Below are 27,583 nucleotides of genomic sequence, written 5' to 3' on the forward strand. Positions count from 1 at the left end.
TTGAGTGACAAACGTCCGTACATAGCTTTAGGACCAGTAAATGCATTTGTTGGCTGTACTCTTCCATGTCAGCAGCTCAAATGTCAAATGATGTTTGAACAGCTTTGTATACTTCACTGCTTTCTTGAAGTGAAAAGACATCTATAACAACAATTGAAACTGGGCAGCATGGAAAATATTCAGTGTTCCTTGTATTCTCAATACAATGTAAGAGGCAGCCACATATTCAACACCCCACTCCAGTCCTGATCCACAGCAGGCTACCTTTCCACTATACCTAGGCAAATCCGCAAAGAAAATTGCCTGTGGATTCACATGTGTATGCGAATTTGCGTGCATTTGCATGCGGGTTTACCATACAAATTTTTGTATTTATTTTATTTCCCTGTCGCCATTCATCACTATGGAATTCCGCGCGTTAACCGCGTGGAAAATGGTTACAGAGGCAGACTTTTTTTCGCCAGTGAGAGAAGTAAATTTCGCCTGTAATGGAAACAAGCCTATTGCAATACATAGCTATGCAAATTTGCATGTAGATAAGGCATGCAAATTCGCCATAGTGGAAACAGGCTCGAAGGGAGAAGACCCCCGGTTTTACTTTACATCAACGAGGAGGAGAAATGCTGTCAAAATCTTTCAGTGTTTGGCTATCATCTCTTCTGGGCATAACATTGAGCGATGCACAAACCACCAACCTAACACTACATATATACTTACGATAAAGGCCACCTTAAAACTTTAGTGGTCGCTTCAGATGACAGTTTACCCCAGTCAGCGTACAGATGTGCTGTCCTGCACTGTTTAACACCAGGAACACAATGCAATTTCCCGCCAGATCGGCGGGAATCGGTTTTATTAAGTTATCTTAAAATCAATCCCTTTATCGATCAGGAGCAGTTTGGACATGACACGCTACAACTTCCTGTCTGACCACCCTTCGATCGGATGGGAAATTGCATTGTGAATTCCCAGCATAACAGCCAATTCGATTATGGAAAGGAGCACAAGCTGTTTGTGCTCCAACCTATGAAGGTTAACAATTGTTCCAGGTGATCAATCCTGTAAGTACACAGAAGAAATACAACTTAAAGGGGACCTAAACTGAGAAGGATATGGATTTTTCCTTTTAAAATACCAGTTGCCTGACTCTCCTGCTGATCCTGTGTGTCTAATAATTTTAGCCACAGCCCTTCAACAAGCATGCACATCAGGTTCTCTGACTGAAGTCAGACTGGGTTAGCTGCATGCTTGTTTCAGGTGTGTGATTCATCCACTGTTGCAGGCAAAGAGATCAGCAGGACTGACAAGCAACTGGTATTGTTTAAAAGGAAACATCCATATCCCTCTCAGTTAAGGTTCCCTTTTAATCCTCGTCTACACGTGGAGATGTGCAGGCGATGTGACTTATGATAAGATCTGTCAGGTCGGATTTCCCCACCGCCGATTCCCTGCTCGTTCCCCACGAGGGGACAATGGCAGGGAATCGAGCGGAAGATAAGCGGCGCCGGGCGGGGACGAGGGCGGATCGAATGCGACGCATGCGCGGGCGTTGATGCGGCGGGTACGCGCGGGGATGTGGAAGAGGCGATACGGCGGCTAATCGAGCCGCCGGACCGCTACGCTAGCGCTACGTGTAGACGAGCCTTAAGCCTTGTAAACAAAGTCATAATAAACAACCAAACGACATCACTGTATTGGACAATTTGTATAATAAAATGTAGCCCAAAGGGATCCTTAAAGGGAACCTTAACTGAGAGTGATATGGATGTTTCCTGTTAAACAATACCAGCTGCCTGGCAATCCAGCTGATCTCTGACTGCAATAGTGGCTGAATCACACCCTGAAACAAGCATGCAGCTAATCCAGTCTGACTTCAGTCAGAGCACCTGATCTGCATGCTTGTTCAGGGGCTGTGGCTAAAAGTATTAGAGACACAGGATAAGCAAGTATTCAGGCAACTGGTATTTTAAAAGGAAAAATCCATATCCTTCTCAGTTTAGGTTCCCTTTAAGCCTACAAATAAAAAAATAAAATCAGTTTTACTCACCTGGGGCTTCTACCAGTCCCCTGTAGCTGTCTGGTGCCCTCGCAGTCACGATCAGATCCTCCTGTCCCCTGCTGCCAGCTACTTCCATTTTCAGCCAACAGGCTTACTGTGCAGGCCTGGCCATGCGTTTCCTACGCATTCCTGTCCGTAATAGCACCCTGTGCAGGACTATTGCAGACAGGAACGCGTAGAAGGCCACGCGTGGACAGGTCGGTCAAGTGAAAGTAGCTCATGACAGGAGGATCCGATCGAGACTGCAAGGGCACCAGACAGCTGCAGGGGGCTGGTAGAAGCCCCAGGTGAGTAAAACTTTTTTTGTAGGCTTTAAGGGAATGTCCAAGCAAAATAAAAAAAATGAGTTTTACTTACCTGGGGCTTCTACCAGCCCCATGAAGCCATCCTGTGCCCTCGTAGTCACTGCTGCTCCAGTCCCCCGCTGGCAAGGACACATTGCGTACATTTTTACGCATTCCCGCTAGTGCAGGAACATTAACACATACATTTTTACGCATTACTGATTCAATGCGTAAAAATGTATGCATTAAACCAGTAACGCGTAAAAATGTATGTGTTAATGTTCCTGCACTAGCGGGAATGCGTAAAAATGTACGCAATGTGTCCCGCCGACCTCTGAGGTCGGCAAGCTGCCAGCGGGGGACTGGAGCAGCAGTGCGTGACTACGAGGGCACAGGATGGCTGCATGGGGCTGGTAGAAGACCCAGGTAAGGGAAACTCTTTATTTTGCTCGAACCTTCCCTTTAAAGCGGTTTAACACCCAGCATTACAACTTTGCTTTAAAAGATTGCTTACAGCTTACAAACTATTATGCCAGATTTTTTTTTAAGCAGAAATTCACTGAATGGGTTAAACATGACATTTTAAGGTGGCCATACACTGGTCGATGTGCCATTAGATCGACCAGCTGACAGATCCCTATCTGATCGAATCTGATCAGAGAGGGATCGTATGGCTGCCTTTACTGCAAACAGATTGTGAATCGATTTCAGCCTGAAACCGATTCACCATCTGCTGAGCTGCTCCTGCCGCCTTGCCCCCCCCCCCCCCGTATACATTACCTGAGGCTGGCTCCGGGGCATCTTCTCCGCATTGCACGGCTCTGTTCCGGCTCCATTACAGCGCTTCCTGTGTTACTCCGTGACCAGGAAGTTCAAATAGAGCGCCCTCTATTTGAACTTCCTAGTCACTGCAGTGACACAGGAAGCGCCGGGATGGATGGAGCCGGAACAGAGCCGTGCAGCACGGAGAAGACGCCCGGGAGCCAGCCTCAGGTAATGTATACTTGATCGGATCGGCCGCCGCTAGCGACGCGCACTTTACCCGCGGGCGATCGAGGGTAATTTCCCGCACGGCGCGATTGACGGACCGATCCGATTTCGGGAGGAAATCGGATCAGCGGCTGCGTTTACCACGAACTATTGGCAGCAGATTCGATCCCAGGATCGAATCTGCTGTCGAAACGGCCGGGAATCGAGCCAGTGTATGGCCTGCTTAAGTGTTGGATTTAAATCCGCATCCATTCTTATCTTTAGTTACAAATGTATCTTTGTTTGGAATGCAATTAGACCTCTGAAAAGCCTGCTGGGGAAGCCCTCTTTGTTCTCTCAGAGCAGTGTTTGTTTACTACTTTGTAAATAGATACATCTGTAACTAAACAAGCAAGCACGGAGGAGGATTTCTAGCTAAATGCAGCACTAAAATGTCATGTTTAATCCATTCAGTGAATTACTGCTAAAAAAAAAAAAAATCTGGCATAATCGTTTCTAAGCTGTAAGCAATCTTTTAAAGCAAAGTTGAAATGCTGGGTGTTAGACCACTTTAAGTGTCTAAACAAGAAGCGACCAATTTCATGTATTCTGGCTAATAATTTCTGTCGACTTGAAAATATATCGTGTAGTCAGCCAGTGCGTACTAAGTCGTTGAAACAAACATTCCAGAACATGTGTGCACATCATGTGAAATGTAACGTCCAGGTGCAATATTCAAGCGACAATAGTTTTCAATATCAGGGCGAACACCATTTAAAGCACTTTTTTTTGCAGGGAATGTCATTTGAGTAATGTTGCTTGCTTGTGTGCCAATTTTAATCTTGCATGGACCCTTACCTAATGGCCTTCACTACTGAGGAGCCACTTGCATATTGCTGCTGGCCTTAAAGGACAACTGTAACAAGAGGGATAAGAATGCTGCCATATTTATTTATTTTTAAATACCAGTTGCCTGGCAGCCCTGCTGATCTATTTTGGCTGCAGTAGTGTTTGAATCACACCAGAAACAAGTATGCAGCTAATCTTGTCGGATCTAACAATGTCAAAAACACCTGATCTGATGCATGCTTGTCCAGTGTCTATGGCTAATAGTATTATATGCAGAGGATCGTCAGGCAACTGGTATGGTTTATAGGAAATATATATGGCAGCCTCCATATACCTCATTACAATTGTCCTTTAAAGCGGGACTGTAACCATAAAAATAAATTTTCAACAGCAACTGGTCTGAGTGTAGTAAGTGATAAAGATGCTAATCCTGCATTCAAAACTTTCTGCTGTTATGGTGTGGAGTTATCACATACTTTAGGAGCACTGGCCCTTTAATAGTCAGTGCCAAACAGTTGCATGCTAGGGGTTCTTTTTAGCTATACACGATCCTCTGCTCACTTGTGTTTACAAGCAAGGCTGAGGTGACTCAGCGATTGAAGGAGAAAAGAAAAAAAGTTAAGGGCAGAAATGACATCAGGATTTAACCTCAAACTGTGGGCAAAAGACATGGTTTCCACCAGGAACAGAATTCTATTAATTTACTATATAAAATTTACTGAACTCAAAACCTGGACAGTACAATACATGTGTTATGCAAGTAGATCAAATATTTATCTACTTATGTTTTTTTCCCTGGCATAGTATGGCTAATTCTACTGCTTTAAGAAAAACATACTGAAGTAAAGTTACTTACATACTAAATTGTCAACTAAAACATTTAGGTCCCATTCACACAAAAGTTTAAAACTCGCCAGCGTTTTGCGGGAGTTTTTTCCGTGATTTAACACGGAGAAAAAAAAAAAAAATCACTGGACATTGCATCGATTTTTCAGCGACCACATTTAGCGCTTCCATAGCAGTGAAACGATCGCCAGGAAATCGCCTGAAAATGGTGCAGGCTACACGTTTGCGTTGGGTGATTAACGCAAATCGCCCAAGTGAGAACAGGCCCAAAGGCATCATTGCACTAGCGCTTTAAAAAGCGTTAGCGCTTAAGCGGTTTTCCGACAAACGCTCTAGTGTGAATGGGCCCTAAAGGCCTGTGCACTTGCTCAATGTCTGATTGTGACTTGATCCCTGGGGCAACATTGTAGGGCCAGGGATGTGCAGATGCGTTGCTTGCAAGCAATACATTCTGTTTTATGCAGGGGGATGGCGCAGCGTGGGAGTGAAGTCACACTGCATGCGGGATAAGTGGGGAAAGCAATGGTGCTCGCCATCATTTGCCAGGATGCATCGCTGGCTAAGTGGTTGGAGGCTGCCGTACAACTTCTGAATTCTCGGCAGAAGCAATCGGCGGCTGCCTCGGCTGAGTTTGACCTGACGTGTGCAGGCCTTACTTCCCTTTGTGTCACTAGGTAGCATGTATATTCTGTCCAGCAATGACCACCTCTTCCACAGTCCACTGAACTTCATAACTCTTAGCTGATTTCCACTGTGGTAACCACTGCTAATCAGATATCTCCTCTAGGACTAACGTGCTGCTCAGTTGTCTTCTACAAACTAATAAGTGGTCACCTGAATTTACCACAAAAAATAATTTCAGACTACATTTTATAGGAAGTTTTATTACCACTGTCAGGCCAGGCAAAAACAGTAATTCTTTAGGAAAGCAAGCATGTCAGGCCCAACAAGTCATCTGTATGTATAAACAAGGCTCAACTCTGTGCAAGGAATGGCTTATCTGGGTTAGAGCCTGTACACACTGGCTGTGCCTCGATCCGATGACCGCATGAGTGTTCCTGATCAGAAAATCTCACAAAGCACTGTACACAGTGGTGCAATGAGATTCCATGCTATCGTAGTGTCTGCCGCTTTTGAGTTTGTGAAGTGCAGTAAACAATTCATGTGGTCATTGCTTTCTTGGGTCAACAATCCCATGAGACCTTGCAACTTGAAGGAAGATGGCCTCAGCAAAATCACATACGCAGGTACAAAAAAAGAAAATTGCATCACATGCACACAAAAATTGGGAGTAGAACTGATAAAAACACATTCGAACCGCATTGCATTTGGCAATTTTCAGTGTATACAGGCCCTTAGAGATACTACCATTACCTTGAGGCCATACGGACTTCAATTTTGGCCAGTAGATGTGTTCAGTGCTTAAACCAGCCCCCCAAAAAAACAAAACAAAACAAAAAAAGACAGTAGCAAGAAAACTCAGGGAACTTTCACTAATGTGATTGAGTTGACAGCACTATCTCAACCTGCTCAGTTTCCAATAGGTTGCAGTAAACTACACCCAAACTATTCAGCCAATCACAACACTTGGTGCTGTAGAGTGCTGTAACTGGAAAATTATTCCACAACAGATTACCTGCTGGGTTGTCTAAACTAGACTGGAGAAGACAATCGGCCTACATCAAACAGTACAACTCTGTGACTCAATAGATTGTAAATAGATTTCATGGTGAAAACTGGTATTGAAAAATCTGTGTGCGACGTATGGAAAGGAGGGGGGTGGAGATAAGAGGCCTCTCTAATCACATTCAACTCAGAGTGATTATCTGTTATGCTGGGCATACACGGGTCGATCAAGCAGCAGATTAGCCGCCGGATCAACTCCCGCCACATCCTCGTGGGCACCCAGATCGATTCCCGTTCGTCCCCACCGGCACTTATCTTCCACTCGATTCGCCGCTATTGTCCGCCCGCGGGTATCGAGCACGGAATCGATCCCCGCGGTGATCGGACACGTCGGATATTATCAACCGTGCCATCAGCGGCTCGATTGATAAGCTAGCGTCGAACCGTGTATGCCCAGCATAAGCCATACTATGTGGCAATCTAATCTGTGCTAGGTACACACCATACAATTTGCTGTTCGATTTTCTTATAAATTTCCATTCACTTCTATGAGAAATTTACTAGAAATACGATCAAATATAAGATCTGACATGTCAGAAATGACATATCGAACCATCAACTGAATAAAAAAAAAATGGTACACTAACTTCAGATACAAAAGAAACCTGGCCAGCTTGAAGCTTCCCAGTCAACCTCTAGCCAATTTAGACTAGGTATCTATGAGCACAACACACTGATGGCTCTACAGATATATACACATATGTCACAGCAGGTGATCACTAGTCATAAACATGTTTACGGGAAACAGCTGATATTTGATATATCCCTGTAAGATTCTTGCTCGGGCCACTGCTATATATTAGCTCAGCACAAAGTGTCACAACGACCGTGCACAGATCAGAGGCTGAAGACAAACATTAGACGTGCCCATAAGACGTACACAATACAAGCAATATGGCCAACAGACGTCAGAGGACACGAGAGGCTCTCGGGAAACAGCCCAGTTCCGGCAGCTACACCGTCACACCGCGGGCGAGTCAGGACCCGGGACACCAGGCTGCGTATCTGCCAGGCTCCCGAGGCCTTCATCACCTAACAATGAGCGGCTGCCGAAAGACGGCAAGGAGCCGCTCCCCGCCATGTCCCCGCCGCTCCGCACAGCGCCGTCCACCCCATACCAACCCTGACAATCGTACTTCTGAGTCTTCAACGTCTCCTCGTCCTCTTCTTCTTCCGCGCCTCGGTGTCGTTCTGCCGGAATCAACACCATTAAACATACGTGTAATTTACAAGACTTGCGTTATTCTTCGTCGAAACTCCAAAATGGCTTCCTTCCTCCTTTAAACCCTCCTCTCGACGTGTGTGTGAATCCTTCCGCTACGAAATCAGATCCTCGAATACGTGTGTTTGCAGATCACTCCGCGCACTATGTGTTCAGCAGAAAAACACTTCCGCCGTGCTGGGGTGGCTGGCTGTCATGTCTATTCCGGAACGTTAGCATTGTGGCCTGGCCTGACACATCAACATAATTATAGTGAAAGTGTGGAAGGGAAATGAAGCAGTCATTAGCTCTGGCGCTGTTCTGTTCTGGGATGGATGGATTCAGTGATCCTAGTCCTAGACAGTTTCCAGTCACACGCCTTGCTATACTGTACTTGTCATAGGAGGGCGGTCAAAAAATAAATTCCTCCTTTTGTAGTATGAGTGATGAATGTTTAAGTGCAATGTATGCTTTTCTTTCTCCTTTCTTAGGCCTGGTGCACACCAGAGGAGTTTTTCTGAGCGTTTTGAGTTTTTAAATCTGCTGCTGCTAATGTTATCCTATGTGTCTGTGCACACTGGAGCAATGAGGTTTTGTAAAAAAAAACAACCCATAGCATTACATTGGGAAGAGCTTTTAGAGCAGGGGCGTAGCAATAGGGGGTGCAGAGGTAGCGACCGCATCGGGGCCCTTGGGCCAGAGGGGCCCCAAAGGGCCCTTCCTCAGCTACAGTATTAGCTCTCTATTGGTCCTGTGCTCATAATAATCACTTCTATAGATACTATGAATAGTGGTAATCATTAACAAACTGTTCTCTATCCCCTTCTTGCACCTCTGACACTGTAGTTGCCATTGGCAGATTTTGGTGCGCCGTATCAATTGTTATGTATTGAGTGCTTGGGGGGCCCCATTGTAAAACTTGCATCGGGGCCCACAGCTCCTTAGCTACGCCACTGTTTTAGAGGTTTTGAAAAGCTCTTCCCAATGTAATGCTATGGGGTTTTTTACAAAACCTCATTGCTCCAGTGTGCACAGACACATAGGATAACATTAGCAGCAGATTTAAAAACTGAAACCGCTCAGAAAAACTCTGGTGTGCACCAGGCCAGATTGATGATTGAAGGAAGCCTGAAGTGAGGTGGATGAGGAGGATGCCATATTTATTTCCCTTTAAAGTGTACTAGAGAGGAGATGACATAAAAGTGTTATACATACTTGGGGCTTCCTCCAGCCCCATGTGCACAGATCGCTCCCACGCCGCAGTCCTCAGTCTTCTCCCTCTTTGGTACCTGGTCTTGTAACTTCGGGCCAGTCTGCGCAAGAGAAGTGTGCCCTCTACGTATCTCTCCGGCGGCTCCCGGGGAGATAAGTAGAGGGCGCACTTCTCTTGTGCAGACTGGCTGAGGTTACAGAACCCAGTACCGAAGATGAAGACTGAGGACAGCGGCGTAGGAGCGATCCATACACATGGGGCTGGAGGAAGACCCAGGAATGTATAAATCATTTAGTTACTCTAGTCTCTGGTTTCATTTAAACTATTCCAGTTGCCTGGCAGTCCTGCTGATCTCCTTGGTTGTAGTAGTGGCTGAATCATCCACCTGAAACAAGCGTGCAGCTAATCTTGTTAGAAATGCCTGCTCTGGTTGCCTTGGCTAAAAGTATTAAGGCCAGTCCCTCAAGCAACATCACTGGGCTGAGGCTGTACAGACACAGAGTCAGCTGCTATGTGGGGAGTGAAGGGTCAATGGATTAGTGCCGATATTATGTCACACTGGAGGGGCGAGCAGCACCAACAATGTTATCAGTCTAGTTGATCCACCTGGCAGATCGCTGGCTGAGCGGCGGTCACTGATTGGGGTCTGCTGTACGCATGCCTGATTATCTGCATAGGCGGTCGTTATCGCCGCCTACTTTAAAGTTGATCCGAGATGAAAAACTATAACAAGTAACTTGTCTATATATCTTATCTAAAGTTTAGATAGTTTACACAGCAAATCGAGCTGCAAACAGCTTCAACAGTTTATGATAATTTATTCCTGTGATACAATAAGGGCAGCCATGTTATGTTTTTCACATTACACACATTACCCAGATGATAGCATCTTCAGCCCTCAGACTGTGAAACCTTAACTCCCCTCCACCCCTCTGCCTCTGAAATCTCTGGCTAGTAACACCTCCTCCTCCTGCCCAGACTGAGCTCCCATAAGCCCTTGGTACATGAGTCTGAGAATGCCAAGGCACTGGAGAAGCTGTGGGCGAGGCTTGTTTAGTTTATAGGGAATTAGAGTATTAAAACAATATTTAAAAAAGTATTTGGCTTAAGGAATGCCCTATAAACTATATGAAAGGAACACAATTATGCAATGAGTAAAAGTTTATCTCAGATCCACTTTAATCAAGTATATGTATGGGGCTTTAGAGGCAGAAGATAGCTAAGCAACTGATATTGTTTAACCTTCCTGGCGGTAACCCCGAACGTAGTTCGGGGTAAGCCGCGCAGGAGGTTTTCTCCGGCCCTGCTCGGCTGATTTTCTTAATTTTTTTTTTGCTGGACGCAGCTAGCACTTTGCTAGCTGCGCCAGCACACCGATCGCTGCCGCCCCGCGCCCGATCGCCGCTATCCGTCACGGCGCGCGCCCCCCCCCCCCCCAGACCCCGTGCGCTGCCTGGTCAATCAGTGCCAGGCAGCGCCGAGGGGTGGATCGGGACTCCCAATGACGTCGCTGACGTCGGTGACGTCATCCCGCCCCGTCGCCATGGCGACGGGGGAAGCCCTCCAGGAAATCCCATTCTTTGAACAGGATTTCCTGATCGGAGATCACCGAAGGCGATCGAAGCGGGCGGGGGGATGCCCTGGGCTCGCTACATGATTTAAAAAAAAAAAAAAAACTGCCGCGCTGCCTCCTGGCGGAATTTTTCATACTGCCAGGAGGGTTAAAGGACCACTATTGCGAAAAAAGTAGGCAGTTAAAATCTGATAGAACCAACAGGTTTTGGGCCAGTCTATCTCCTCATGGGTGATTCTCAGGGTTTTCTTTGTTTTCAACAGCATTTCCTGAACAGCAGTTGCAAAGTCTAACTGATAAAATAGTGTGCAAGTGAGTAGGGAGGCTAACTGGTATTTTACTATTTTGGCAGTTAAACTGCTGTTCAGAAAATGCTGTTGAAAACAAAGAACACCCTGATAATCCCCCATGAGGAGATGGACTGGCCCAAAACCTGTCAGTTTTGTCAGATTTTAACTGCCTACTTTTTTTTTCGCAATCGTGGTCCTTTAAAAGGAAATAAATATGGCAGCCTCCATATCCTCTCACGTCAGGTCCCCTTATAAAAACCCACAGATATTAAAGAGCTGTCACTGAATTTCTGATGAAAGGGGGTGGCATAGTATAGGAAATCCATGAATGGCTAAAGTGATCCTGTATTGGAAACATAAATAGATACCACCACAGTAGAAGAAAGCCTCTGGATAATCCACTAGCTTCCTAGATCATCATTCCACCCCATTGTTCCTGCACTGGGTTCCTCAGAACATATCTGACAAGAGCTTGTCAGATATGTTCTTGTGGCTGTGCACCCATCTGTGTACAAGCATGGCCATGCTGCACTTGCATGGGTACGGTCTGCACAGTAGCACGAAGCGCCCATGCACAGCTTTATTTCCTCTGTGCATACAGTATATGGCTTTGTGCTACTACTGTGTTTTTTTCCATACAAGTTTCCTTTAAAGTGTGGCAGAGACTTAAATGGTGGTGACAGTGGAATGTGTTGACAGACACGCAATGGGGTACAGCATATCTGCTCAGGATATGCTGTGAATTCACCCTTGTGCATGCAGTGCAGATGAAGCCTAGCCTAAGATCAGTGGTATGAAGATAATAATATAGAGTACACACAGATAATACCAACAAAATAATTGCTACACTATACAATGCATACGGTATATAGTGGAAAATCTGTTTTATTTAATTCTCCACTCCTTCTTTCTTGCAGCTGCTGTAAGAGTATCCATCCATCGCCGAAGCTCTACCCTGTTGATTTTCGCTCTTTGATGATGCACATCAAACCTGTTCTTTCCCCCATGCCCTCCCATTGGGGTAGAGTACAGCGCCAGCAGGGCCATTTTTACGCATAGCCAAACCAGGTAGATGCTTAGGGTGATCTATGCAGGAGGGGACAAGACAAACCTATTTTTACCAAACTATGCTATATGAAATTCTTATACACAACTGCTAGTCCCATTAAAGTGGGCCCAAAGTGTTTTTTAAATAAAAAAAATAGATACTTACCTAGGAATGGGGAAGGCTTTGGGTATAGTTCCTTCCTGTTCATCTCCTGGTCCCCTCAGTCCAGTGCTGTCACCCCCATTAGCAGTCTCCGAGACTACTCTCTTCCACGCAGGAGACTTCAGAAGTCTTCGGGAGCACTTGAGTGCGTGAGCGTGCTCTCGTGCGCACTCAGGCATGTGCAGTATGGAGCAGCACATCTTTGGGGGCACTCGGGCTCCAGAAGACTTCAGAAGCCTGCCACAGTGGGATATTTGAACAGGGGAGATGTCGCTGGAATGAGGGGACCGTAACAGGAACTGGAAGACTCTCATTTTTGCTACGCAGCCGAGCTTGTGCACAAAGAGGAGTGTAGATGTGAATTTTAGAGGGTCTTACTTATCTAAGAGGAGAGAATCCCTTAGAGCCTCCCTATCTCTCTGTGTCCACTTGTTGGATGGACCCTTTTCAATTATTACCCTAGCTGTGTCTTTGAGAACTTCCGAAGACGAGCGGCTCTGGACTCAAGAGACCTGAGTTCTTCCGTGGCCTTCCGAGGAGACCTGAATGCCTCTTCCACATTTAAAGTTGGAGGCTGGAATGGGGGCTCGGCAGTATAACGAGGGGATGCAGAGAGAAATGGGAAGTCTCTAAGGTATCCAGAGCCTTCCCTCCTCTTAGGTATCTTTCTTTTTCTTTTTTTCCTTTTGGTGGTTACAGTTGTCTTTTAAATGGGCACTGTGGATTAGCATAACAAAGGAGGCCTAAACAGCATATCAATGATATGGCAGGTGCTGTTAATGAAGCTGTCATTGTTTTTGATTTGGTTTATATTGATTGTTGCAGATTTCCAAGACAATATTTCTACCTGTAAAGTATCCTACCTAATAAAACCTAAGTGTCCGAGTGTCCTGTCCCTGTCTGTGCGTTTGCGCGTTAGAACAGGACAGGCCAGGGGGCCGGGCAGGTGGGCATGTGCGGTGGGTGTGCACGCTATGGGCGCGGGCACGTGGCGATGACAGACCTAGAGCCCGTTTTTAAATGGGCTAAGGTCATTAGTACAGTATAATCTCATTATAGGAAACTCGACTATAGTAAAAGTTCAACTATACTAAACTACCTTCCTAGAGGAGCCATGGAAGTGCACACATGCCCTGCATGGACGAGGCTTCAACCGGGGGGGGGGGGGGGTTATATCTGGTTAACTAGAATGGGGGAGGGGTAAGGCACACCTGGCTATACTGGTGGAGAGGGGGCTGGCTCATCTTTCTAACTATACTGGAGGTGTGTGTGGGGGGGAGGGGCACACCTGGCTAAGTATACTGGGGGGGGCACTCCTGGGAATGGAATGGCACCTGGCTACCTATTCTAAAGTGGGAGGAGGGCTGCACCTGGTTACCTATCCTAGAGGGGGAAGGGGGGAAATGGCATCTGGCTACCTATACTAAAGGGGGGGGGGGAGCGGAACAGCAATTGCCCACCTATACTAAAGGGGGGCAGCAGCTGGCTACCTGTACCAAAGGGGGGGGGGCATTATCAGGCTACCTACAACAAAGGGGGGTGATGGCATCAGGCTACCTATACTAAGGGGGGGAGGGTTGGTGGAGAGGCTGTTGGTTAGAGGCAGCTCATGACAATGGGCCTTGGGTGGTAGAAAGTACAAACCCAGTCCTGGGCGTAGAGAAGACAGAACACAGACATTTTCTGAATTTTCCTGAGAACTTTCAACAGAGACTTTGGCACACATATTGGGGCACCTAAATAACATTCAGATATGTTTTTACATGAAATATACTCCGTGTTAACACAGTCGGGCGGAAAGCAGAGGTAGAAAATCCTTTGACACTGTCCATACACTCTTGGAATTTAGCTTATAGATACAATGCTCTCCAGACTGCCTTACTGTAGTAGCTGTTAAAGAATAAAAATAGCTAAATGCATAATTTCTTGCTTCAGAGCAGCAGCCAAGTGATCACTGCTCCCTTCTATAACTGATGTCCTCCCAGGAGCCTGCACTGCGCTTCAGGCTGATACCATTCCAAATAAATTGCCAATAAATCAGTCAATAATAATTTAGTGACATACTATCCAACATCATACAATGGATACACATACACAAAAGGTTTGTGAAGATTAATATTACACTCAATATATTTAGTAAATGTGAAAGACCAAATTTGGAAACCACACCTATAAACCAAACGGTTGAGGGAAGAACTGTTTCTAGAAATGTAAAAAAAAAATGGCAATCACAATACTGCTAGGTATGAAAAAAAAAACCACAAAAGTTTAAAGGACATGTGAGGTGAAAATAAACTGATGAGAAAAACAATTGTATTTATACTCCTACTGCTAAAAATGACTTTTCACAGTTTTATTTTATATTTAAATCTAGTGTATCCCTACTTATGACACAGAAATGAAATATATATTGTTTTTTTCAAGACAAACTAGGCTTTCATTGTATGCCATTTTTTCCTTCAAACAATTTTGTTTTCTATTGATTTTAATGGGAAAACAAGGAAAAAAAAATAGAAAAAACACATTATTTCTCAGCTTTACCAATTCCAGTTTAAAAATAAAAAGTGCTACTGTAGATAAAAAACACAAATTTTGTTTGGCTATTCCTACCACTTATCACAAAACTTAGATTATGTTCCTGTCACAATTTATGGTGAAGATATTTGATTCTGAAATAATGCTACAGAGTGTATTTTTCACTATGAACTGAGAAAATAAAAGTATGTTTAATGGTAAAAATCAATCTCATTAGCTCAGGAAACATATATTCCTGTTCACCAATTAGTGCTGCATCAGATAGTGCCAGAAATGTGCACAGGAGCAAGCCCAATCCTGCACAGCACTGCTTCTGCTACAAGACGTATATCTACTGACTTGTTGTAGCGAGTGCAGCCGCGGCGGACTGCATCGCCACCGCGGCTGCCTCTGGGCCCCTGCTCGTCTCTCCGACGTCTAGGACGCCAGGGACGGAACTGTCTTTCCCCTGCAAGGTCGCTGTCTCGCGCAGGCGCGCACATAGACAGGACCTTTATGTGGGGAGGAGGCTCGTCAGCTGACATCAGAGGAGACTCACGGCGCCCCGGATTGGCTGGCAGCAGGGGGGCGTGCCAGTGGGGTCTCCTCTGCTTCTTAAGCCTTCAGGCTTCAGTCTAGCGCTGTCTGCTGTCGTGAATACTATTGTGTCAGTGCTCAGACCTTAGATTAGTTCCGGTGTGTTTTGATCTGGGAGGAAACCAGGGATTTCACACAAGACTAGGACTTTTGTTATTTTGTACATTGTAGTGAGGTTCCAGTTGATGATAGATGTATATGCAATAATTGCGATATACATCTATCTATAGTTAGCTTATTGGATTGTATTGATTATTACTGATTTCCTGTGTATGACTCTGGCTAAACTCTGACTCTGATCTCGTTTTCTGATTCTGTACGTCTGCCTATCTGCCTTAAAGTTGCTGATCCTCGGCCTGATTACTGTTTACTCTTCTGTCTCACGATTCTGTTCTGAAACTAACCCCTCTGTTGCTGAACCTTGCCTGTCTGACCATTCTACTCACCAGTGGGCCCTCGCCACTGGTGAGGTGCTAGCTTCACCAGCTCCTCTGGTGAAGTTATTCATTAGTGCAGTACTGTTTGTATCTCCTGCTCCTAGGCTGCAGTACAGTCTGAATCACCTGCCTCTCAGGTGATCATTAGTGCAGTACTGTTTGTATCTCCTGCTCTTAGACTGCAGTACAGTCTGAATCACCTGCTCCACAGGTGACCGTTAGAACCGTACTGTTTGTATCTCCTAGACTGCAGTACAGTCTGAATCGCCTGCTCCACAGGTGACCGTTAGAGCCGTACTGTTTGTATCTCCTAGCCTGCAGTACTGTCTGAATCACCCGCTCCTCGGGAGATTCTATCTCTTCTGTTGCTATATCTCCAGCTTGCTGGGGCCTGTACTCTACTACTCTACTACGGTCAGTGCACCGATAGTACCTCACCAGCCCCTCTGGTGAGGTCTCGTCAGACTATTAGTTACTGTTCTCTATTATAGTTGGTAACTGATGGCATCTTGCCAACTTCGTTGGGAAAGTCTAGACAAGTTATTCAGTCACCGTATCTGATAGTACGTAGCCATTCCTTCTGTAAGGTTTGGTCGTACTTATCAGTACGCTCGCAGCTAGTGCCTACAAGCACCTTTGAAGAGGCCTATCCTGATTGGTTCCAAGGCTCATCAGCTCCACTGATGAGCACTCGTAATATATTTGTCAGTAGTTCCTAGCCAGCCCCTCTGGTAAGGACTACTTAGTCTATTCTTTGTATTCTCCCTGTTGGCACCTTCTCTATCCCTCTGGGAAGGCCTGTTCTTAGCTGTACAGTAGGTGTGTTGATAGTACCTTACCTGCCCCACTGGTAAGGCCTTGCTACTATTAAAGTTACCGTTGCACCAAGCACTATACTCATCCTTGAAGCTATACTGGTATTATTGGTGATTCTGCAGATCACCCATAATCAGGTATAGCGTCTGCGTTATTTAGTGATTCTGCAGATCACCAAATAATCAGACGTCTGAGTTGTGGCACTAAACCGTCACACTTGTGGCTTAGATGAAATCACAGACGACGTAGCTATACTGTAGTGGTGGATAAAGTGGTTAAGTTTTACTGTTTCATTTTCTCTGCTCAATGACACCTACATTGAAGTATGCCAGAGCTCAAATCTATGAATTATTGACCCTTTTTATCTCTTTTCTGCTTTCAGAAGCCATTTACTGACAGGAAAGTGTTTTATGGCTGTAATTACTCATCAGTGAGGTCTATGCTATAGTTTGACCCAGTGCCACCGTTCCCGACCTGGACAGAAACTGTCACTTGCATACCTGATGTTTAACTCTTTCAGGCAGAGAAAGAAAAAAGAGACACATCCTAGTTATTTGTGTGTTTGGCACTATACATACACATGTCTATCTCATAATGTCACATGTCACCTCGGTTGTCCTTTAAATACAGTTTACTGTGGTATGAAATCATAATTTCATGATCTCACAAATGTGTAGCCAAGGAGTGTTCTGAATAATCTCTTCTACCCAATGAACATTGCATGATTTCAAAGCCATATTCACAAGGTAATTATACCTTAACAATCTCTGGGGATTTATCCGGAACTCAGGTGATGAGGAGTGAAATAATAATTTAAGCAATAACACTTAAGGAGCGTACACACTACAGACTTTTTGAAACGACAGGTTGCCAGACCCGGCGGTCGTTCTGAGGACTGTTGCACGTGAGTACAAGCTGTCATCAACTGATGCGTTCCAAATATCCGGACGTATACCGGGTATTTGGATACGTCCGGGTATTTGGAACGCATCAGGTGATGCGCATAGGAGAAGGGGAAATGACGTATGCAGGAGGTGGGGTGGATAATATAAAAACTCTCACGAACGGACCAATCCCCAGCTCCTGATGAGTCTTCTATGACGAAACATGTCGGGCGGGGCTTAGGTCCAGAAGTGAGAGACTACGATACAATCTAGCGTGGGAAGCCGAGCCGTAACCCGAAGCGGTGGAGGTGACTGCAGCACGCACGGACACTGGGAATAGCCATAGAGGGGAGAGACATGGCAGCCGGAGCCCAGCTTAATCGGGGGAGAGCCCGTAATAAAACTCTGCGCCCTACTAACAAGTCAGCATATTGTAAGTGCAATTGCTTTTTATAGTATAATACATTTTTACAGTTTTACAGTATGTGGAGTTTTTTATCCGTTTGAGGGAATACTATACATATGGAGGTGCATATATAGAAGACCTATTTAGGACAAACAGACGTCACCAGAGGAGGTGGGGGACGGCCCTAAAGTGTCCCAAGGTGCAACTAGACCTGATTGAGGTCATTTTATCTGGTGAGTCTGTTTCCATATGGTGTGGTGGTGGAATTAGCTGTGAAGACGCGGCATTGCACAGTGGAGTTTTGAGCATTCACCGCAGGATATATTGTCTGGACTGGGACTTATTAGGGCACTGAATGTATTGTTATAAGTTGTGTAAGCAAATCCTTACATGTCCGCCGAGAATAAACACTGTTTTTGTTCAAAAAACCTGCGCGGCAGGCGGGTGCATGTGCGCGGCGACAGACCTAGAGCCCATTTTTAAATGGGCTTAGGTCACTAGTATTATTATAAATTTATGGGCTAAAAATTAGCGATGGATGTAAAACTGAAAAAATGTACCTTTTTTTTCCATATAAAAAATTGTCACCATACATTATACTAGGGATATAATTATTTTAATTACGGTAGCATGTGGTATTTTAAAACTATAATGGCCAAAAACTAATAATATTTTTTTTTCAATTTTTTTCTTAATTATTCCCGTTAAAATCATTCAGAATAAAATAATTCTTAACATAACGTACCATCCAAAGAAAGCCTAATTGGCGGCAGAAAAAACAAGGTATAGATAATTTCATTGTGATAAGTAGTGCCAAAGTTTTTGGGGAATGAAAGGGAGGAGCACTGAAATAGGAAAATCCCTCTCGTCCATAAGGTGAAAAATACCCGCGGGCTGAAATGGTTAAAATAAAATAAAAAAATAGAAAAATGAGGTGGCTTACCTCAATGACAACAATCAGATCAGACAATAAGATTTATTCTGCACAGGCAACACATTTCATGGGTCTGAGCCCGCTTCCTCAGGCCAATACAAGTGCTGCAGTACCAATAGCCAATAGCATGGAGCGACTCTCAGAAACGCTTGCCTGTGCATAATAAATCTTATTGTCTATCTGACTGTTGTCATTAAGGTAAGCCACCTTATTTTTCTACATTTTATTTGATTTTAACCTTATTATATCTTTACCTGGGCGCTTCTTTACCCTTATTGAATCTATTGGGAAAATTGATGTGTGTATGGGCACCTTAAAGATGGATTTGGGCTCTTTTTCACTATGAAACGTGATCCCAATCTCAACCCGCTTTGTTGCAATCGCATTTTAAACTAATTATGAGTAATGCGATTGCAATTGAGCTACTATACTTAGTATGGGAGCTCAATCGCATTCAAAATGTGACAGGACGATGATTGCGCTCAATCGCAACACAATTCAAGTGCGCTAATGGAAATGGCCACTGCCATTTGCATTAGTTTTATTGTAGACTGTGATTTGCGATCCATTAGCCCTTAAAGTGAACCTCCAGACTAAAAATCTAGTCAGCAGCACTGAAAAGGCTTGGTGTTTCTTTAACAGTTTCACAGCATCAGAACTTTGTTTTTCTTACATAAGCCTTATTTTTAGCTTTACAAAAGCTAAGCTCCGCCCCATCAAAGAAAACTGCCCGGGCTTTTTTTCCCCTGATGCTGTGCAAAGCATGATGGGATTTCCTATGTTGTTATTCACGTTGCCTAACAACTGGGAGGGGTGATCAGGACACAGGACAGTTGGAACTGTGTCTCATGCCAGGGGCGCCGCGAGGCATAAAGCGAACCAAGCGGTCGCTTGGGGCCTCAAGATCGTAGGGGCCTCGGCGGCTCAGTGACGTCGGCGTGACGTCACTGTTTTCCCGCAGACCCACGGGGCTGGCAGAGCAGAGTAGGGCAGGGCTACAGGAAGATGGCCCCCGCCGAAGCCCTGCTCTGGAGACTATGGCTTCAATTCATCAAGCATTACCGCATTCGGTAATGCTGAAAACAGCTGAGTTAACGGAGGACTTAAGAAAATGTTAATTCATCAAAGCTGTTGCCGAATGAGAAGCTGAAATGACAGAGCAATGAGATAAATTACCGACTTGTGCTCAACACATGTCAGCAAATGTCAGTAAATGTTAATTCATCAAGGTTACCACATTTGCTAGCACATTCGGTGTTTATCTCCAGCTCTCCCCTCTTGTTACAGGCTTCGAAAGCCTTCTGTGTGAATGTTTTCATGATTAGCAGGAGCAGGCAACCAATAGAAACAGCCCCTGTTGTCCTGCAAGTGCTGCTGATAGGTGCTGATAGGTCACAGGCTTCTTCACACAAGCTTTCAGACCCCCCAGGCAGTGAGCAGAGAGAACGGGACAAAAGATATCCCCAGATGTCCTTCGGTCGTTTAACCCTTTGAGCCCCTGTTTGAATATGCAAAGATGCAAGTGGTGAAATCACCAAGCATGGCATTTGTAATGTCTCCAGGAAGTTTATCTACGTTGTGGCAAATAAGTAAAATGTTAAGAAACACTGATGGACAGATTCAGAGCAGCAGAGGCAGTATAAGTAACAGTAACTATAACACGTTTCCATGTAAAGGGATGTCTGGATGCCTTCTATTGTTATCAGCTTGTAACAACACAGAGACATTCCAAGCTGCTCTGCACCACTCTGCTGTTATCTAACAGCCTTTGATGAACTGAAGCCGTAGTACTTCGGTAACTTAACGAACCTCTACCACACATGTGAAAATATTGATGAATCAGCACAGTGAAGTGTAAAATACCGAATGCGGTATTTTAAGGACTGGGATTTTGTTATCGAACACCCTTTGATGAATTGAAGCCTATGTCTCCAGTACAGGGCTTCGGGTGGCCATCTTCCCGTAGCTCTGATTTAATCAGCGCGGGAGATTGGAGGAGGGAGGGAGCTCCGTGGGAACTGCGCGCCTGAGGAGCCGGCCAGGAGAGGAGACGGGGAGAGAAGACTTCTGCCAGTGCCAGGTGAGTAAATTCTTTTCTTTTTGCAGCTCTGAAAATGTGCCCAAATTGTGTTTGATTTCTGCTGAACTGTGCCCTAATAGTGTTTGATTTCTGCTGAACTGTGCCCTAATAGTGTTTGATTTCTGCTGAACTGTGCCCTAATAGTGTTTGATTTCTGCTGAACTGTGCCCTAATAGTGTTTGATTTCTGCTGAACTGTGCCCTAATTGTGTTTGATTTCTGCTGAACTGTTCCCTAATTGTGTTTGATTTCTGCTGAAAATGTGCCCTAATTGCGTTTGATATCTGCTGAAAATGTGGCCCTAATTGCGTTTGATTTCTGCTGAACTGTGCCCTAATTGCATTTGCTTTCTGCTGAAAATGTGCCCTAATTGCGTTTGATTTCTGCTGAAATGTGGCCCTAATTGCGTTTGATTTCTGCTGAAAATGTGCCATAATTGCATTTGATTTCTGCTGAAAATGTGCCTAAATTGCGTTTGATTTCTGCTGAAATGTGGCCCAAATTGCGTTTGATTTCTGCTGAAAATGTGCCCAAATTGTGTTTGATTTCTGCTGAAAATGTGCCCTAATTTCGTTTGATTTCTGCTGAAAATGTGCCCAAATTGCGTTTGATTTCTGCTGAAATGTGGCCCTAATTGCGTTTGATTTCTGCTGAAAATGTGCCATAATTGCCTTTGATTTCTGCTGAAAATGTGCCCAAATTGCATTTGATTTCTGCTGAAAATGTGGCCCTAATTGCGTTTGATTTCTGCTGAAAATGTGCCATAATTGCGTTTGATTTCTGCTGAAAATGTGCCCAAATTGCGTTTGATTTCTGCTGAAATGTGGCCCAAATTGCGTTTCATTTCTGCTGAAATGTGGCCCAAATTGCGTTTTATTTCTGCTGAAATGTGGCCCAAATTCTGTTTGTTTTCTGTTGAAATGTTGCACAAATTGCGTTTGTTTTCTGCTGAAATGTTGCACAAATTGCGTTTTTATTTTCTGGTGTCTGGGGTAACTGTTGCTGCATTTATTATTTAATGGTCATAGTTGGCTATATTTGCTGTGCTACGGTTAAGCTCCGCCCATACAATGTCATGGCCAAATCCATCTTTCGGCGCGGCGCGGCGCATCACCCCCACATCCATTTTCCCCGCAAACAGCCCCGCCCCAATCCGCCCTCCAGCTCCACCCACATGTCATGGCCACGCCTACTTATGCGGGATAGCCACACCCATTTTTCGCCGCGGCGCAGGATAGAGCCACTTCCTACAGTCCGCTTGGGGCCACAAAAACCTTAGCTGCACCCCTGTCTCATGCTCCCTGTCACCTCCTTTCAACCAATAAGATGGCTTCCCTTATGAATTCAAACATTTACCTGTTCTTTTAAAACAGGGTGGGTAAGAGATTATATTACCTAGCTATTTTAATTAACATACGGTAACTAATGTAACTTAATGACAGTATGTTTGTTTAGGCTGAAGTTCCTCTTTAAACTCTGTACTTGATGAATACAAAAAAAAATATTTGAAATCCTCACAATAAATGTACTGCACCTATAACACCTTTCCCTGCATCTGAAGCCTGGCACCATGGTAAATACTTTGGGTGATCATCCATCTTGAGCTCAATTCTGCATGAATAACACAATCACTCCAAAATTGATCCAAAAATCGATCTAAAAGCTGAAAAAACGACTTCCTCTTTTTCTGCTTCAGAAATAAGGGACTGCATGTTCAAACAGGTTCATTCTCCAGTGATAATTATTTAAAAAAGAACTGCAGTGAAAATAACGTATGAAAAAAGTGCTTAATTTTTACAATAATTATTTATAAATGATTTAGCCATTGTTTGCCTATTGTAAAATATTTCCTCTCCCTGATTTACATTCTGGCCCTTCCCCTCCTACTCTGGTTACGTGGATCATTCAAATCAATGATTCCTAAAGGTCCGTACACACGCCGGACTTTAGGCAACGACGGGTCCGTCGTTGCCTCCCGCTGGGTGGGCGTGCCAGCGACAGTCCGGCGTGTGTACGCTCTGTCGTCAGACTGATACGGCTGTTTCTGAGCGATCCGGGCGGATCGCTCAGAAACAGCCGTATCAGTCTGACGACAGAGCGTACACACGCCGGACTGTCGCTGGCACGCCCACCCAGCGGAAGGCAACGACGGACCCGTCGTTGCCTAAAGTCCGGCGTGTGTACGGACCTTACAGCTTGAGGAAGTTATTTATGCCCACAGGGGTTCCACTAGCAAGTTCGAAAAAATGTGGAGTAACGTGCATTCCTGCACATTGTGTAGAGTCCCCCCCGACTTGGTCACGGACCAAAGCTTACTTATATTTCACCTTAACTGTAAGAAGAGCTAATGCATGAGATAAACAAATAAGGAGAGATAAACCATGATTTAAAGAGGAACTATAACCAATGATTGAACTTCATCCCAATCAGTACCTGATACCCCTTTTCCCATGAGAAATCTTAACCTTTTCTCGAATATATCATCAGGGCGGTCTGTATGGCTGATATTGTGGTGAGACCTCACCCACAGTGTGATGTCAGCACCTACGGTAGGTCCTGACATCACACTGTGGGAGCCTTGTTGCATTGTGGGAAATAACGGCTGTTTCCAACTGCCAAGCAACCAGTATCTCCCTCTGTCATATGTATATCTATAAAAATACAAACTTTTAGCCTATCACATTGTAGGGGGTGTGGTTTTAATGTTTTCATGTTTGCCAGTATTAAAGGACCACTATCACGAAAAATGTAAAATACATGTGAACACATACAATAAGAAGTACATTTCTTCTGAAGTAAAATGAGCCATAAATTACTTTTCTCCTATGCTACTGTCACTTACAGTAGGTAGTAGAAATCTGACAGAGCCAACAGGTTTTGGGCTAGTCCATCTTTTCATGGCGGATTCTCACCATGACCTTTATACTTTATAAAGACACTTCCTGAAATGGATGGCCAGCCTCCCTTTGGCAGTTGGACAAAGCAACTGCCATTCACTAAGTGCTTTTGAAAAATAAAGAGGACCCCGAGCACCCCCCATGAGAAGATGGACTACTCCAAAACCTGTTGGTTCTGTCAGATTTCTACTATCTACTGTAAGTGACAGCAACATAGGAGAAAAGTAATGTATGGCTCATTTTACTCTGGAAGAAGTGTACTTCTTATTTCAATGTGCAGGGCCAGCTTTAGGGGAGGGGGGCGAGAGGGGGCAGCAGCGTACGTTAAAAAAGGGCGTCGGGAAAAAAGGGCGCACGGTTTTAAACGATAAGCATGAATAATGTTTAAAAAAAAATTGTGCTATATTTTGTTTAAAAATAATGTTTTATAAAGTTATAAATCATTAAATAATGTGTATGAAATCGGCAATTGTAAAAACGTTAATCTTCCCTGTTTAAAAAGTGAAATTTATAATAACGTTTTATAAAACATTAATAAGAATGTTACTAAAGCTATACCTAACCCTACTCTCACACAGAACCCTCCCTATACCTATCCCTAACCCCTAGACCCCCCTGGTGGTGCCTAAACCTAAGACCCCCCTGGTGGTGCCTAAACATAAGACTCCCCTGGTGGTGCCTAAACCTAAGACCCCCCTGGTGGTGCCTAAACCTAAGACCCCCCTGGTGGTGCCTAAACCTAAGACCCTCCTGGTGGTGCCTAAACCTAAGACCCCCTGTGATAAGCATTAATAACGTTTTAAAAAATATTGTGCGGTTTTTCGTTTAAAAATAACGTTTTTAAAAAAAAGAAAAATTTCACAATTTTTCGTTTAAAAATAATGTTTTAAAAAATATTGTACTGTTTTTCGTTTAAAAATAATGTGTAAAAAATTATAAATCATTAAATAATGTGTAATCATGAGAAGCAGTTATAAAACATTAAAAGTCTCCGGGTGCCGCTTTTAAAACGTTATTTTTCTCCGGCGCCCTTTTTTCCTGTTGGGCGCCAATTAAACGATATTTATTATGGGAGTGAATGGCGGCGCCCTTTTTGTCCACCTGCCTCATGCGCCCAAATTTCCTGCTTCTGGGGCAGCACCCCCTCAAATAAATGTCTTGCCCCTCAATGGTCTGGCCGTACGCACGCCGGTTTCTACAGGTGTTCCGGGCAGAGCGGCACCGCCGGGGGACAGCGTAACAGCGGGCATATGCACAACTTACTTTACGTGATCCCTGCAGCCTCTTCCTCTCCTAGGCGTCTATTGCTTTGGTAACAGCAACCCTGTGATGATGTAACTGCATAGAGGCTGCCTGCATGCAGGGATCGCAGAAGGTGAGTTTTAACTGCTCTATGCCAGCTCTCCCCACCGCTGGTCCTATGTTTGGCTACCTATGCTGGAGGCTCCTACCTATCTAACCTATACTGCAGGCACCTACCTATCTAACCTATACTGGGGGAAGCTACCTATCTAGCCTATACTAGAGGAACCTACCTATCTAACCTATACTGGGGGCACCTACCTATCTAACCAATGCTGTGAGCACCTACCTGTCTAACCTACACTGGGGGAACCTACCTATCTAACCTATACTGCGGGAACCTACCTATCTAACCTATACTGCGGGAACCTAACTATCTAACCTATACTGGGGGCACCTACCAATCTAACCAATGCTGCGGGCACCTACCTGTCTAATCTATACTGGAGGCACCTACCTATCTAACCTATACTAGGGGCAGCTACTTACCTAACCTATACTGCGGGCACCTACCTAGCTAAACTATAACCTATACAAATGTCAACTTGTGATTAGACACAGATAAGGGGGAATTAGACAGGCTAGACTCTCTAAATACGTACAAGATGCATTTCTCGACACTGCCACCTCGGTGTACACATGATGCCCCCTTCACATTTCTGACTGTCCCCTCATATGTGCCCTTCTAGAACCTGCCCTGTCAATGTGTTTAATGTATTTTAAATTTTACGATTTCGCAATAGTGGTCCTTTAAAGATGATTATGTGCATGCCGAATGTGGATCAAACAATATGAACAAATTACATGGAGAAAATTAATCATTTCTCTCTTCTATTTTTTAACTTATCACTTTGCAATGTATTGATTTACCCTTTTCCCCTTTTTGCTACAGTTCAGTCAGTTCAACAGAATAGATCTGTGAATCAGCCCCATAGTGTGAGAGGCAAAAAGGAATGGTATTTTTGATTGTATAAAATTTACTGGAAGCAGATGGATTATGCAGCACAATATGCCAGGAAGTGGGGTCTTTACAAAAATAGGTGACAGTGAAAATCTTTGCTTTTTCCAAGACATTTCTTCTACTCAGACATTTCAGTAAATACACCATTTTAATATTCACTCCCTTCTCTATAGTTGTTTTTTTTTTTTTTTTTTTTTTGTATCTCTCTTGTTTTCTGTCTAGTAAAGTTCTGGTCCTTTACCAACATTTTATAAGATAATGAAATAATCTTTTACAATTAAATATACATGAAAATCTCTTTATAAATATGGCACAAAAGAATAGCATTCAAACAGTAAATTGAACCCTAGGTGATAGACATATCAGGGCTGCCATTTTTACTTCCTTGTAAACAATGCACATTGCCTGGCTGTCCTGCTGATGATCCACTGTCTCTAATACTTTTAGTCGCAGACCTGAACAAGCATGCAGAGCTGAGGTTTCTGAGAAAAATCTGGATTAGCTGCATGCTTGTTTCAGGTGTGTGTGTTTCTGACACTACTGACTAGAAAGATAAGCAGGACTGCCAGGGAACTCGTATTGTTTAAAAGGAAATAAATATGGCAAAGTCCATGTCCCTCTCACCTTGGGTTCCTTTTAAATTGCACCTGAACTCTTGTACAACATACAAGGAAACTATAACTGAAATGCACCCTGTATGTATTTAAAGAGTTTAAGCTTGTGTAATTTTCCCCTCATTTGTGTCTAATCACTGGTTGTAATTTGATCCCTCCCCTGTGTCACATGACTGCCTATGGCACATAAGCAGATAAGCCCATTTGAAAGCAAAGGCTGTAAACAATATGTCTGCTTCTGCTTCCATGAATCAAGAAGTAGAAACTTGCAGATTAATTTTAGGATTTTTATGAGCTGTAACAAAGAAATGTATTTTTGTTTAAACGGTATTATGCTGTTGTGTTTCTTTTAGAGCAAAGTTCTGAGTTCTGTTGAGGTCCATTTTAAACGAATGACTCAAAAACATTTTATGTATTTGCTGGGATTACCACTAGGTGGCAGCAAGACATTAAAAATGCCACAGCTGTAAAAAAAAACCCTTTCTTATCCCATTAGGGCTCTTTCACACTAGAGGCTGCGGTAGAAAAGGCTGAAAGTCAGCCTTTTGCTTAACGCCAATACATAGCGTTTTCAAAGCGTTTTCAAAGCGTTTTACAGCTCATATGAAAACGTCCTTTTTTTTTTTCTATAAAAATAAGTGAACAAGTCAGCTGTAAAACGCTTTGAAAACGCTTTGAAAACGCTGAAGTTGGCGTTTTCCATTGACTATCATTGAAACGCCAACAGCCAACTTCGGCTGTAAACAGCCCTGAAAAATCTCCTGGGAGCGTGGAAACACAACGCTCCAAAACGCCGAGTTAGATGTGAAAGGTAAAATGAAAGTCTATGGACTTTCATTTTACCTTAGAAAACGCCAACTTCGGCTGTGGCGTTAAAACGCCGAAAAAGTCCTCTGGTGTGAAAGGGCACTTAGAAAAAACGATTAGTAAAAATATTTTCACTCAATGGTAAGGTCTGGGAC

At 44.1% G+C, this 27,583-nt stretch overlaps 1 protein-coding gene across 2 annotated transcripts in view; it reads right to left on the bottom strand.

Moving 5' to 3' along the window:
• Window positions 1-8,047, bottom strand: part of DDX6 (DEAD-box helicase 6) — a 54,219-nt gene extending 46,172 nt beyond the window's left edge. Inside the window, exon 1 of one of the 2 annotated variants that reach the window (XM_068240821.1) lies at window positions 7,830-8,047. The gene's annotated coding sequence lies outside the window, so the exon portion shown is untranslated. Of the gene's footprint in view, window positions 1-7,815 lie in introns of both variants that reach the window. The other variant, XM_068240822.1, reaches the window with a different exon arrangement.
• Window positions 8,048-27,583: the final 19,536 nt, after the last annotated feature.

The sequence above is a fragment of the Hyperolius riggenbachi genome, chromosome 6, assembly GCF_040937935.1.
Source record: "Hyperolius riggenbachi isolate aHypRig1 chromosome 6, aHypRig1.pri, whole genome shotgun sequence".
NCBI classification, from domain to species: domain Eukaryota; kingdom Metazoa; phylum Chordata; class Amphibia; order Anura; family Hyperoliidae; genus Hyperolius; species Hyperolius riggenbachi.